The 12,680-nt window shown below is 40.3% G+C and overlaps 1 pseudogene; it reads right to left on the minus strand.

Annotated features, from left to right (window-relative positions):
• Positions 1 to 2,239, minus strand: part of LOC123253792 — a 16,827-nt pseudogene extending 14,588 nt beyond the window's left edge.
• Between the last annotated feature and the right edge of the window lie 10,441 nt (positions 2,240 to 12,680).

Raw genomic sequence — 12,680 nt, forward strand, 5'->3', positions numbered from 1 at the left:
TCCCAGCTGTGTGACTCTGGGCAAGTCACTTCACCCCCATTGCCTAGCCCTTATCTCTTTAATGACAGGATTAACTTTCTATATTACCTTGCTAGGCAGTGTAAGGGTTAAAAATTACAGGTTGGACTAAATTTATGAGAAATGTGGTCGCTGAAATTAATTACTCAAGTCAATGACTTTTTTATGGTAATTTCTTTTTTACAAAAGGAGAGAGAGTGAAAGGAAGGGAAATGTGAAAGAGGATAGAGTAAGCTATCTAACCTAACACACTAAGTATTTTGCTCTGGCCCTTGGCTCAACCCAGGCAGGGCTAATTAGTCCTCAGCCAGAGGGCCCTCAGCCTTCAGCCAAGGACCTGGTGATGAATAAAGCAAGGGCTCCAGCCACAAAGCCTCTTCCAAGATGGGAGCCTCTCTGGAGGCTAGTCCCTCCAGAAAGCCAGGAAAGGAGTCAGCCTTTTCACTCACCCAAGTGGTATTCCTAAAGGTAGGTCCAAGAGCTGTCTCACGAGCAGGTAAGTTTCCTTTGCTCATTTTATACTTGGTCATAGGCTACATTTGTTGGCATTACATAGAATTAACTAATGTTGGGTACAAATGTAAGCCAGTTGCAGCATAGCCATCTCAAGCAATCTCTGCTTATGGGCTTGTTCATTTTCAGAAATGAAAAAAACTGAAAATTTTATTCATTTGAACTTTCAACTAGCTCCAGTATACCTTGAAAAAATATTTCTTGGTATATGAAGTTAATCTTACTGTGCTTTGTCCTTCTTGGTGTGAAGATTTAAATTAGTATGTAAAATACTAAATATTATATTTATTTATATATTTTATTAATAATAAACTAACAAAAGAGACTAACTAAAAGGTACTAACCAGCCTGCTCCCAGGAACCAAAGAGAAAGAGGGAGGAGTTACAGCCTAGTATAAAACAATAACATGACCACACAAACATGGATGCACAGGAGAGATTAAAGGGAATTTTTGGAAAACTAAGGGACTCATGGGGGATGAAATCCAAGGTTCAGAATTTCCATTTATACATTGGCTTAAGGATTTTTCCAAGGTCAGTTGACATAAAAACACCGGTCGAGTTGTCCTTTGCTTTGTCTTTGAACAGCCAATGAGATCAGTTTCTCAATTCCATCAATAAGATCTTGAAGTTCATCAATTATCTTAGTCTTTACAGCATTTAGAAATCCTTGACTCTCCCAGTCACTTCTTTTTCTTTAGCATTTAACGGGAGTGACCTATGAGTATGAGCTTAAAGCAGTGATTCCCAAGGTGGGCGCTACTGCCCCCATTGGGTGCTGCAGTGATCCAGGGGGGCGGTGATGGCCACAAGTGCATTTATCTTTCCTATTAATTGCTATTAAAATTAAAAAAATATTAATTTCCAGGGGGCTACGTAATATTTTTTCTGGAAAGAGGGTGGTAGGCCAAAAAAGTTTAGGAACCACTGGCTTAAACTATGGACCAAAATGTCTGACATTGCTGATTTTTAGATTTTTTTAACTTCTGAAGGGCTTGAAGCTCGGGCTCTAATTTTTCTAGTTCCATTCTTATCAAACTAGATGTTTCAGATGAGAAGTTTTGTGAGTTTTGAGAACTTCCTCCAATGATTCTTCTTCTAGAATGGGCTTGCCAGATTTTTGAAGGGTACTAAAAGCTTGCATTTCTCAATCAGAACATGCTATTCATTCACATTTCTATAGAAGCACTCCAAAACAGGTTCATATTCAACAATATCAAGCAACCATTCGCAAACTTCTCCATTAAGATGATCACTCTTGGGATAACCAATTTTTCTTAAAGTTTATGGATACAAACTCGTTTCTACAACTCATGTCTTAATTGCCAAAACTTTTTTTTGTGGATAGGTTTTTATTCTTCTGATTTATATATTTTGTTAAGGCTTTAAGCAACAAGCACACAGGATACTGATTTCACTTGAAATCCATACACCAAAAAAAAGATTTTTCTTAAAAACTGCAGTATTTCCTATGAAAAAAGGCAAGTATTAGTTCACATATTAGTAGGCTGCATGTCCAAAACAACTCTCTATTCACAGAATATTATTTTTATACTACTACTTCCTACTACAAAGATAACAACTGAGATATGTGATGAAAATTAAGGAACTCACAGTGTAGTTCTCTCAAATAAACTTCATCTTTAAAAAAAAATGTCATCCTCGAAACGATCACACCAATGCAACTATCAATAATATGGAAATAAGTCTTGATCGATGGCACATGTTAAAAGCAGTGGAAATGCACGTTGGCAATGGGGGGGGGAGGTAAAGAGGGGATGAAGGGGAAAGTAAAAACATGAATCATGTAACTGCAAATTTTTCTAAAAAATAAAATATTTAAAAAATTAAAAATTTAAAAAATTTAAAAAATTAAAAATGTCATCAAATATAACAGAGAGCTTTAAATTACCAGTAACCGCCCCCTCACAATATGATAAGTTTTCATGAGATAATGCATATAAAAACATGGAGTTCCTGGGAATTGTGGATAGAGTCCAGAATGCAATTCAAATATTTATAGTTGTATGATTTATAACCAAATGCCAAGTTAATCTCTATGTTCAAAGATATTGATCTCAGAGAGTATGACAGATGACAGAAATCAGTTCAGTTCCCTCAAACCTATTCCTCTCCAGTTAAAATTTAAGACTTTGGTGGAAAGCATATTCATTGTCTGAGTGGTGTACTATAGCAGTGATATAGAGATTTTTCATTATATTTTCATATCACTACTGTGAAACTCTTCCTAATTCTTATAATTGTTAGTGTTCTGTCCTCAGATTACACCTTGTATTTCTCCCTAATAGACAGTAAGCACCTGGGGGGACAGAGAGGACTTCTTTCATGTCTTTGTAAAAGTAACCGCAGTATCTAGTGCAGTGGAAGGAGCTTAATGTTTGAATTAAATTTACTACCAAGGAGAGTCTTATTTATCAAACTAAAAATTTCACTTTATACAGGGGAAAAATGACGAAAAATGTCCTGCATTTTCTAGTACAACATTATAATATTGGAACTTGGAGTGAACATTCCAAATTCTCATTTGACCCTTAAAGTTTTACTAAATTCAGAGTATGTTTCACAATCCTCTCCAATATTACTCAAACTACAGATAATGTCATTGTCACCACTCCTGCCTTAAAAAAATGTTCAATTAAATGTTACAGTAGGCATCGGAAAGGCTGGGTACCGTAATTCAACATCTTAATCGTTCATAAAACAATTATACCCAAGACAGTATCTTTACAATGTTGTATGTTTAGTATTCATAGGGTGAAATGGTTTGAAATTTTCCTTCAGTTTTTTAAGTTCTAAAAATAAGAATCACCCAGAAAATGAAACCATTTTAAAAGTATACTATTTCGGGGACAGCTGCGTAGCTCAGTGGATGGAGAGCCAGGCCTGGAGACGGGAGGTCCCGGGTTCCAATCTGGCCTCAGACACTTCCTAGCTGTGTGACCCTGGGCAAGTCACTTGACCCCCATTGCCTATACCCTTACCACTCTTCTGCTTTAGAGCCAATACATAGTACTGATTCCAAGACGGAAGGTGAGGGCTTACAAACAAACAAACAAACAAACAAACAAATAAATAAAAGTATGCTATTTCAACAAATACTTTATTTAATGATCAGGAGTGACTCTAGTTACTAAAAACAAACAAAAAACCATTTTTTCATAATAAGGCCCAATTCTGAAAGAATTGGAAAAGTCTCCCTTCCAAAATATTAGATGTCCTAGAATAAAACATTTTCTTCATTAACACACAAGAAATATTCATCAGGTTGGTTCTAGAAATGAGGCATTTCTGTTTGTCCACTCCCTCAAGCCATTAGGTACAATGACAAAAACTTATACCAAAAAGGTAAATTTGCAATGGCACCTACATCAGTCGTTTTAAGATTTTTAATAAAAGTTTTAGTTTTAATAAAACAGAATGTGCCGTCTATGCATAAGGCAGCTCTGAAATTTGATTCCAAAACTGGTTACCTTTTAGCTTTGTCACTTTTAAGTTTTAATTCATACTTTACAAATGTGTTTTCCCAAATGGTAGATTTTTTTCTCTCCGTCCTCAAAGGGCTTTAAGCTCCTCATGCTTGAAGGTTTCCCCCCTCAAGTTTTTGGGGCTCCTATCAAATATTGTCCCGACAAGCACCAGTTTGGGGCTCACTGAACTCTTCCTGTCGATTCACTCCACAGTGCCTTATTCCTAGTTTGTACGACTTTTCTCATGTCGTTTCTAAGGCTCTGTTTGCTTCTTAGAATTTCATAACTTCCTCTGAGAAACGTAAATGAATTAATATCTCCTGCTAGAAAATACATACCGGTATACGCCCATATATATGTAGATAGAAATATACACACACCCAGATAAATATATATATATATATATATGTATGTGTGTGTGTGTGTACCTATATAAATAATTCTAAGGCTTTCCTCCCCCGTTCTGAGCATTCCATTTTGGAAGTTTATTATAGTAAAAGTTAGTCTCCTTTGCTTATAGAACTTGGTTACATTCAGATGTAGAAGCCCCGGAGAAAAAGTTCTATATCAGCATCTTAATCTTAAAGAGAAACTTTGCTTTCTGCAATCTGAATAACTAGAAGAATATTCAGTGCTCATGACTGGGCTGACCTGATGTAATAAAAACAATACCGTATTTCATTTACATTTTAATGCTATACCAGTCAAGTTATCAAAAGAATATCTAATAGGACTTGGCAAACTAGCAACAAAATTCATTTGGAATAGACGAACTATCTCGAATATCCAGGGTGCTGATGAAAAGGGGAAGGGAAGCAGAGGGAAGACTATTTTCATTTTCATTTTTTTCTGCTCAATGATCTGGCTTTCTTGTGAGCAGAGAAAACACAGGGCGAGAGTTCTACAGAATCACCAGTTGAATCTGAGACCCCACATTGCAAAATATGCCCACTTATAGTTTCTTGTGTCCCCAACACCTTCTTTTTAAATGTATTTAGAATATTTTCCCCAGCTTACATGATTCATGTTGTTTCCCTCCCCTTCCTGGCGCTGACAAGCAATTCCACTGGGTTATCAATGTGTCATTGCTCAAAACCCATTTCCACGTTATTCATATTTGTAATAGAGGGATCTTTTAAAACCAAAATCCCCAATCCTATACCCACAGAACCACATGATCAATCAGATGTTTTTCTTCTGCATTTCTGCTCCCACAATTTTTTCTCTGCATGTGAATAGCATCTTTCTCGTCCTGGATCATTGCATTGCTGCTCATTCCACAATAGAAATCCTCCAATTCCATTCCTTACAACACAATTGTATTCCATCGCCATCATATACCACAATTAGTTCAGCCATTCCTGAATCCACGGACACCCCCTTGTTTTCCTATTTTTTGCTACCAGAGTGTGGCTAAAAATATATATTTTTTAACTTAATTTTATTTTTTAAAAATATACCCTCACCTTCCATCTTGGAATCAATACTGTGTTTTGGTTCCAAGGCAGAAGAGCAGTGAGGGCTAGGCAGTGAGGGTTAAATGACTTGCCCAGGGTCACCCAGCTGGGAAGTGTCGTAGGCCAGATTGGAACCCAGGGCCTCCTGTCTCTAGGCCTGGCTCTCCATCCACTGAACTACCCAGCTGCCCCCCAAAATATTTTTTGTACAAACATTTTTCTTTATTATCTCTTTGGGGTACAAACCCAGCAATGAATCAAAGGGCATGCAGTCTAGGAGAGTATCTTTAGACCTTGAACTAGATCATAAAGAAGCAGGTATCAAAACCATCTGGTTCTGGTTAAAAAAAATAAAGGGATCTATGGAACAGACTGGAGGAGGGGAAATCAGAAACAAAGGCACTGAACTCAGTGTTTGATAACTGGGAAACATAAATCACTTAGGAAAGAACCTTCTATTTGATAAAAGTTATTGACAGAAATTAGGTTGAGACTAATTTTACCTCATATTCCACAATACATTTTAAATGGATACATGATAGAGATCAGAGTATTAAAAAACTGGAGAGATCATATATCGCTCACATCTATGTGTAGCAAATGTATTTTTAACCAAAGAAGAAATAAAGGCAATTACAAAAGATAAAATAAAGAGCTCTGATTACATGAAACTAAAGCTCTTCTACATAGGCACCTCAGATAGGAAAGGAAGTTGTCTAATGGGACAAAAAATATCTTTGCACCAAATTTCTCTGATGATGATTTAGTATCCAAGATATATAAATAATTAAAAGATCTAGATGTAGCCAGTGGCCATTCTCTAATTGATAAGTGGTCAGGGTATATGAAGAAAGGTTTTTCAATAGAATTTGAAGGCATTAACAGCCACATGAAAGAATGCTCCAAATCACTAATAATGAAAAATGCAAGCCAAAAGAACCTTGAGGTTTCATCTCAGGCAAAGATAACTACCCCCCTGTTGAAAGCTATCCTACATTTCCAGGAGATCTGATAAAGACAGCTTAGGTGATAAAGAAAGACGAGGAGACTCTGGATTTCTGTCAGCTCGTGGTTCCAGCTCTGTAGTGCCATTGAGTCACAAGTTTAATATATACAGAATTCAAACCCCATTTCACACAAAGGCACAAAGAAACTTCGAAATGCACAGAAATGACAAAATATGTCATGTCAAAAGAGTTTCAGTGACTTCAAGTGACTTCAAGGTAGGGATAGTCTGGAATAGAACAAGGACAAGGCTGAATCCCAGCCACCTTATCAGGGTTAGGGTTAGGGTTAGGATTAGAAATCGGGAAGTGGTTAGGGTTAGGGTTAGGGTTAGGGTTAGAATTTAGGGTTAGGGTTAGGTTTAGGGTTAGGGTTAAGTTAGGGTTAGGGTTGGGTTAGGGTTAGGGTTAGAAATCGGTGCGAATTTAGGGTTAGGGTTAGAAATCCCGGCCGCCTTATTATCAGTACATGGAGAAAATATTGAAAATAAAAAAATAATTTCAAAAAATAACTAAATGAAATAAAATATATAAATGAAGTTTTGTCTAATTTTGACCTTGGCTGTTTGGAAATAGTTTCAAAGGCCATACAGCTTAAACCTCTACATTTCTGTCTTAAAGAGAAACTATTAACTTCTTAACTGTTGGTTTCCTAAGGACTTAAAGTTTTCCAATAAGACTATAATGCTTTTCCAATAAGAAAAGGTGTGGATCATAAAAGGGGTCAAAAGAGGAGTCAAGATTTTTATCTTAGATAGCCTATCCTGTCTGGCTCTGACTAGCAGAGTTGTTTTGGATGGGGTCCAGATAAAAATATCTGTTTGACACTGTTTCTCTTATTGGTCTCCCACACCCCCTCTCAAAGATAATAATCAGTATTGAGGGGTAAGATAGGCATATGGGTGCACTATTGGTGGACCAATTTAGAAAGCAATTTAGAATTATTTAAATCAGATGTCTAAACTTGACCCAGAGATTCTATTACAGGATTTATACCCTAAGGAGTCCACTGATAAAAAGAAAGTCCTTATATATGCCAAAATATTTAAAGAAGCACTTTTTGTGATTGCAAAGAACTGTAAATTAAGTATATGTCCACTGACCAGGGAATGGCTAAACAAATTCTGTTACATGAAATGTAATGGAATATTCCTGGACTGTAAGATATGATGAAAATGAAGATGAACAGATACAGAGTGAAATAAACAGAGCCAAAAACAATATCTACAATGACTACAACTATATACATGGAAAGAACCACCCACACACATACACATATGCATGAACATAAAAATCAAAAGTTGATGTTGCAAAATTATAATAACCAAGCATGGCTTGAAAGAAAAGATATGAAATGACACTCCCAACTCACCGAGAGAGGCAGAGGTGGGAGGATTGCATGTGTTGCATATTGTGCGTATTTTTAGACTTTTAAAATATCCAGAAAGGTTAAACTAGTTTTTCCTCTTCTTTTTCATTCCTTGTCTAAAAAAATACTATTTGTAATATGGGACGGTTCTCTGGGAGTGGGAAAGGGAATGATCCCATAGAAAATGTGATCATGTAAAAATCAAAAGACATGAGCAAAAATTTGTTTTAAAAAAGGAGAGAGTTCAGGGGCCACCTTTCTAACATTGGTCAGGTAATGTTTTAAAAGCAGAATTCTTTGGGAACATTCATGCCTGTATTAATTGCTACTCTCCTGTATAATATCAATGTGATTTTAATCATTTCTCACTTTTTTTGCTCCCATTTCCCCCCAATATCAGGTTTCTCCAATTACAGCTTCCTGTGGAATTGTCATTCTGAGACCCAACCATCGCACAGCATCTAGGATTGTAGATGAGATCACACTTGCCATCTTGAGTAGATTGGGAAACATTCTAGATCCTATATTCTCATCTCCTTCTATTAATTATGCTCAAGTATTCCAAAATCATAGATGTGAAAATGAAGAAGGCACATGATGCCTTGCTTCCTCACCACCCATCACCACCATCCTGGAACCCCCTAAAAAGTCATCTTTAACACATGTCAGAAGAGTAAAGATGGCAGGAATTTAGGGTTACAGGAGCTGTCGAGCTGCTCACTACCTAATCTGGAGGCAGATAGGGAAGACAGCAATAGTTCCCACCTCCTGTCTCCAACCAGATGTAAAAAATAGTTTGACTCATTTGGATACAAATTTGGGGCACGAATTTTCTCTATTTCCCTAAGCTAGTGAAGAATGAGTTACACATGATCAATTCACTCGGAGACTCTCTTGTCACTAAATATAATAATTGAAAGAGTGGGAGAAACTAATCCACTTTCCTTACTTCTTACATCTCCTTAAAATTACAAAGAGTCATGCTTCAAGACCCCAAATTTTTAAATATCTGAACTCCCCCCCCCAGAAGAATTTTATATAGAGCTTTTCCCACAAAAGTCCTGTGAGGTATGTAAAACAAGGATTTTATATGCATTTTGAAGATGAGGAAACTGAGGCACAGAGAGATCAAAGAAAGACTAAGGTCTTTTTATGGGTAAGCCCCAGGGGTCGGTCGGCAACATATGGCTCTCGAGCCACATCTGGCTCCACCTCCCAACCGGCCAGTCCGGGCAGAGCCCCAGGATGTGCCCCAGATTCCAGCACCTTCTGCCTCCATCCTCCTCCTTCCGCACGCGTTTATGGCTCTCACGGCCAAAAAGGTTGCTGACCGTTGGGTAAGCCAATATACGATAATTAAATGGAAAAATAAGATAAGCTCGATTATCGGTTCTTATGGCACAGTCCTATTCCATCACAATCATTGCACCATTTGTCTAGTCAGCCCCCACCTGAAGGGCATCTCAATTTCCAGTTCTTGGCCACCACAAACAGCCGCTCTAACTATTTTGAAGCGTGGAGGTTATTTTTCTTTTTCCCGGTTCTCCTTGGGAAAGAGACCCAGCAACGGGTTGAAAAAAGATTGCTTCCAAGTATAACCACAAGTGGGGAGATGTTTCTTAGGCAGTTTGTTAAAGGAAGACAAATCTGAAGTCTTGCTTTGCTGTGGAGCCTAAAACCTGGGTAGGACATGTTCTTAGACACTTCTAAACTGATGTCCGGGAACAACTGTAATTCCTGCCTTCAGATTTTCTTGTCGATTTTTGCCCTTCGTGCATCATAAATACTTGGCAAACTAGATGGATGCATCATTGAGATCAGCGACTCAAAGCCACGGGCAGAAATGGAACATACTGCCAGGACCACTTTTTTGGCTGAGAATTTCCGCTTACTGGAAAGTAAGCTTCTGTACAAGAGAGATTTTCCCTCCAAAATTGTGTTGGAAAATAGTCTCACAGAACTCTTATATACATTAAAATGGCCCACATAGCAATCTGTTTACATTTTCCGAATCCCATTTTAAAAGACCCTCATTTGACAAAGTTCTCTCTACATATATTCTACACAGGCCCCTCTGCACAAGCACACGTGAGCAAAAAGTTTCCTCCCAATTTTTGCTTCTCTTCTAATCTTGGCAATATTTGTTTTATTTGTACAAAACATTTTCAGCTCAATGTACTCAAAGTTGTCCATTTTACAGATCACAATGCCCGCCGTCTCTTGTTGACTCATAAATTCCTCTCCTATCTATAAATAGTTATTTATATTTATTTGAAAATCTATGTGAACCAGAGCCAGACCCCAATATATAAATGGGCAAAAGATATCAATAGACAATTTTCAGATGAGGAAATCAAAATAACATCTATGTGGACCTAAAAAGTGTTCTAAATCACTTTTGATAAGAGAAACGCAAAGTAAAACAACTCTGAGATGTCACCTCACACCCACCAGACTGGCTAAAATGACAAATGCTGGAGGGGGATGTAGGGAAATGGGCACAAGAATTCACTGTTGGCGGAGCTGAGCTGAACCAACCATTTTGGAGAGCAATTTGGAGTGACACCCAGAAAGCTATAAAACTGTGTGCATCCTTAGGGTTTTGCTGAGGCTCTTTCCCAAGGAGGTCAGAGATCAAGGGAAAGAACCTTCCGTGTTCCATAATATTTAGAGTGGCTCGGGGGCAGCTGGGTAGCTCAGTGGATGGAGAGCCAGGCCTAGAGACGGGAGGTCCTGGGTTCAAATCCGGCCTCAGACACTTCCTAGCTGGGTGACCCTGGGCAAGTCACTTGACCCCCATGGCCCACTCTTGCCACTTTTCTGCCTTGCAGGCAATACACAGAAGTTAAGGGTTTAAAAAAAATATTTAGAGTGGCTCTTTTTGTGGTGGCAAAGAACTGGAAATTGAGGGAATGCCCATCAATTGGGGAATGACTAAAGAAACGGTGCCATGTGATTGTGATGGAATACGGCTGTGCCATAAGATCAACAAGCAGGCTAATTTTGTTTGTTTTCCTCCATTTAATTTTCATACAGCCACGAGTACGGTCTTTTACTTCTCTGTGTCTCTACTTTCTTCATCTACAAAGTGGGCGGAAAAATCCTCGTTCTACATTCTTCACAGGATCTTCACGAGGAAAGCACTATATATATATATATACCCCCAAATCAGATAGCTGTGCAAATGTAAGCCGCTGTGTTCATTCAGATCTGAGAAAATCCCAAGGCTAAGCTTCTTTCTTGGACTCAATACTAAGTATCAGATCCAAGGCAGAAGAGCAGTGAAGGTAGACAGTTGGGGTTAAGTGACTTGACCAGGGTCACACAGCTAGAAAGTGTCTGAGGCTGCCTTTGAACCATCTACAGCCCTGGCCCTCTAGCTACTGAGCCACCAAGCTGCCCCCATCGTTGAGTCCTGAGCCAGTGTTGGGCCGGGCCAGAGGGCGCAGCTTTCCAAAAATTGGGGATTGGCAGAATGGCATCTTCCCAAATGGGGGCCTGAGAGTCAGTCTTGCTGCAGTCATGGAGGCCCCCTGCTGCTGCGGCTTCCAACAGAAGCTGGTTTCTCCTCCTTCCCCCCAAGACCATTTACTCAGAAAAAGCAAGAGGGAAAAAGGTGACTAGATGGCCATAGCGGACACCATTCGAAGGCAGCCCTTCCTGCCGCTTAGCCCAGATAGCCGCCCACATGCCAACTTGCTCGGTTAGTTATTGGCAGCCTCTATCCGCCAGCGCCCCGGCCTGCCTCCCCATAGGTAGTGGCCGCCAGACAGCCATGGTCACGCAAGTTAAGTCTCATGTTTTCACCTTTCGGTTCAGAGCAGGCTGATTCCTACAGCAAAATGAGGAGAACTAAGAGAACCCCACACGGATACAGACCGAATCCCTGAGGAAGGCGGCGGGAAGGCCACCAGGAAAGGCCGAATTCACACATCTACATCCCACGTGATGCCTTCCGGGATGTGGGGAGGGCCGGGCAGGGCAGGGAGGAACTGAGGAAAGGGCCAGGTTTTAACTCGGACACGCTTTTGAGTTCAAGGCCCTTGGCTTGGGGTAGGACAGCCATCACGATGCCCAGCTCGCAATAGATTTTTGTTCCTCCTGCAGTCTTGGTGTGGGGCACCAAAGCAGAGGGCACACTTGTACGGGATTCTGCTGGGCCTGCCCTCCTGAGCTGTGCCCCTGTGCTCCCTCCCAGTGCTTGAGAGGGGGGTTGGGATAAGAGCGAAGGGCTCCAAGCTCTCTGCCACCCTCCTTTAGCCCAGCCCTCCTGGATTAGAACCCACAACCAGAATAGGCAGGCCTTGCGCATTCGCAGCCTGAGACACAAGGGCTTCCACAGTTCCTGCTTAGACCACCCAAGTGCGCCAGTTCCAAATGGGTTTCATCACTCGATCGAGAGACTAATCAGCTGAGAATCCATTTGGGCCGGACCCTGGTCCCTTCCTCTCCACCGAGTCAGCCTGTGCCCTAGTCCGGAAAGGCTTTCTTTTGCATCCATGGTGAATGCGCCTATCTGTGAACATGTTATGGCCCCAGTGGAATGGAAGTGCTTTGAGAAGAGGGATCGAATCACTTTTATATCTGTAGCAGCCGGTGGCTGCCCCATTTTGGGGGGGGAGGAGGGGCTCCAGGGGGAAACTCCTAGGTGGGGACACTCGGGATAAGTGACACGCCCGGAGTACAGATTCCTACTTGAACCCAGGTCCTCTCTCTCCCCCTCCCCCTCTCTCTGTCTCCTTCCCCCCCCCCCCCCCCGTGTCTCTCCCCTTTTGTCTGTCTCTCTCGGATTGCCAGCCTCTTCCTCTGTCTCTCTTCGTGTCTCTCTCGG

Source organism: Gracilinanus agilis, chromosome X, assembly GCF_016433145.1.
Source record: "Gracilinanus agilis isolate LMUSP501 chromosome X, AgileGrace, whole genome shotgun sequence".
Taxonomy (NCBI): Eukaryota; Metazoa; Chordata; class Mammalia; order Didelphimorphia; family Didelphidae; genus Gracilinanus; species Gracilinanus agilis.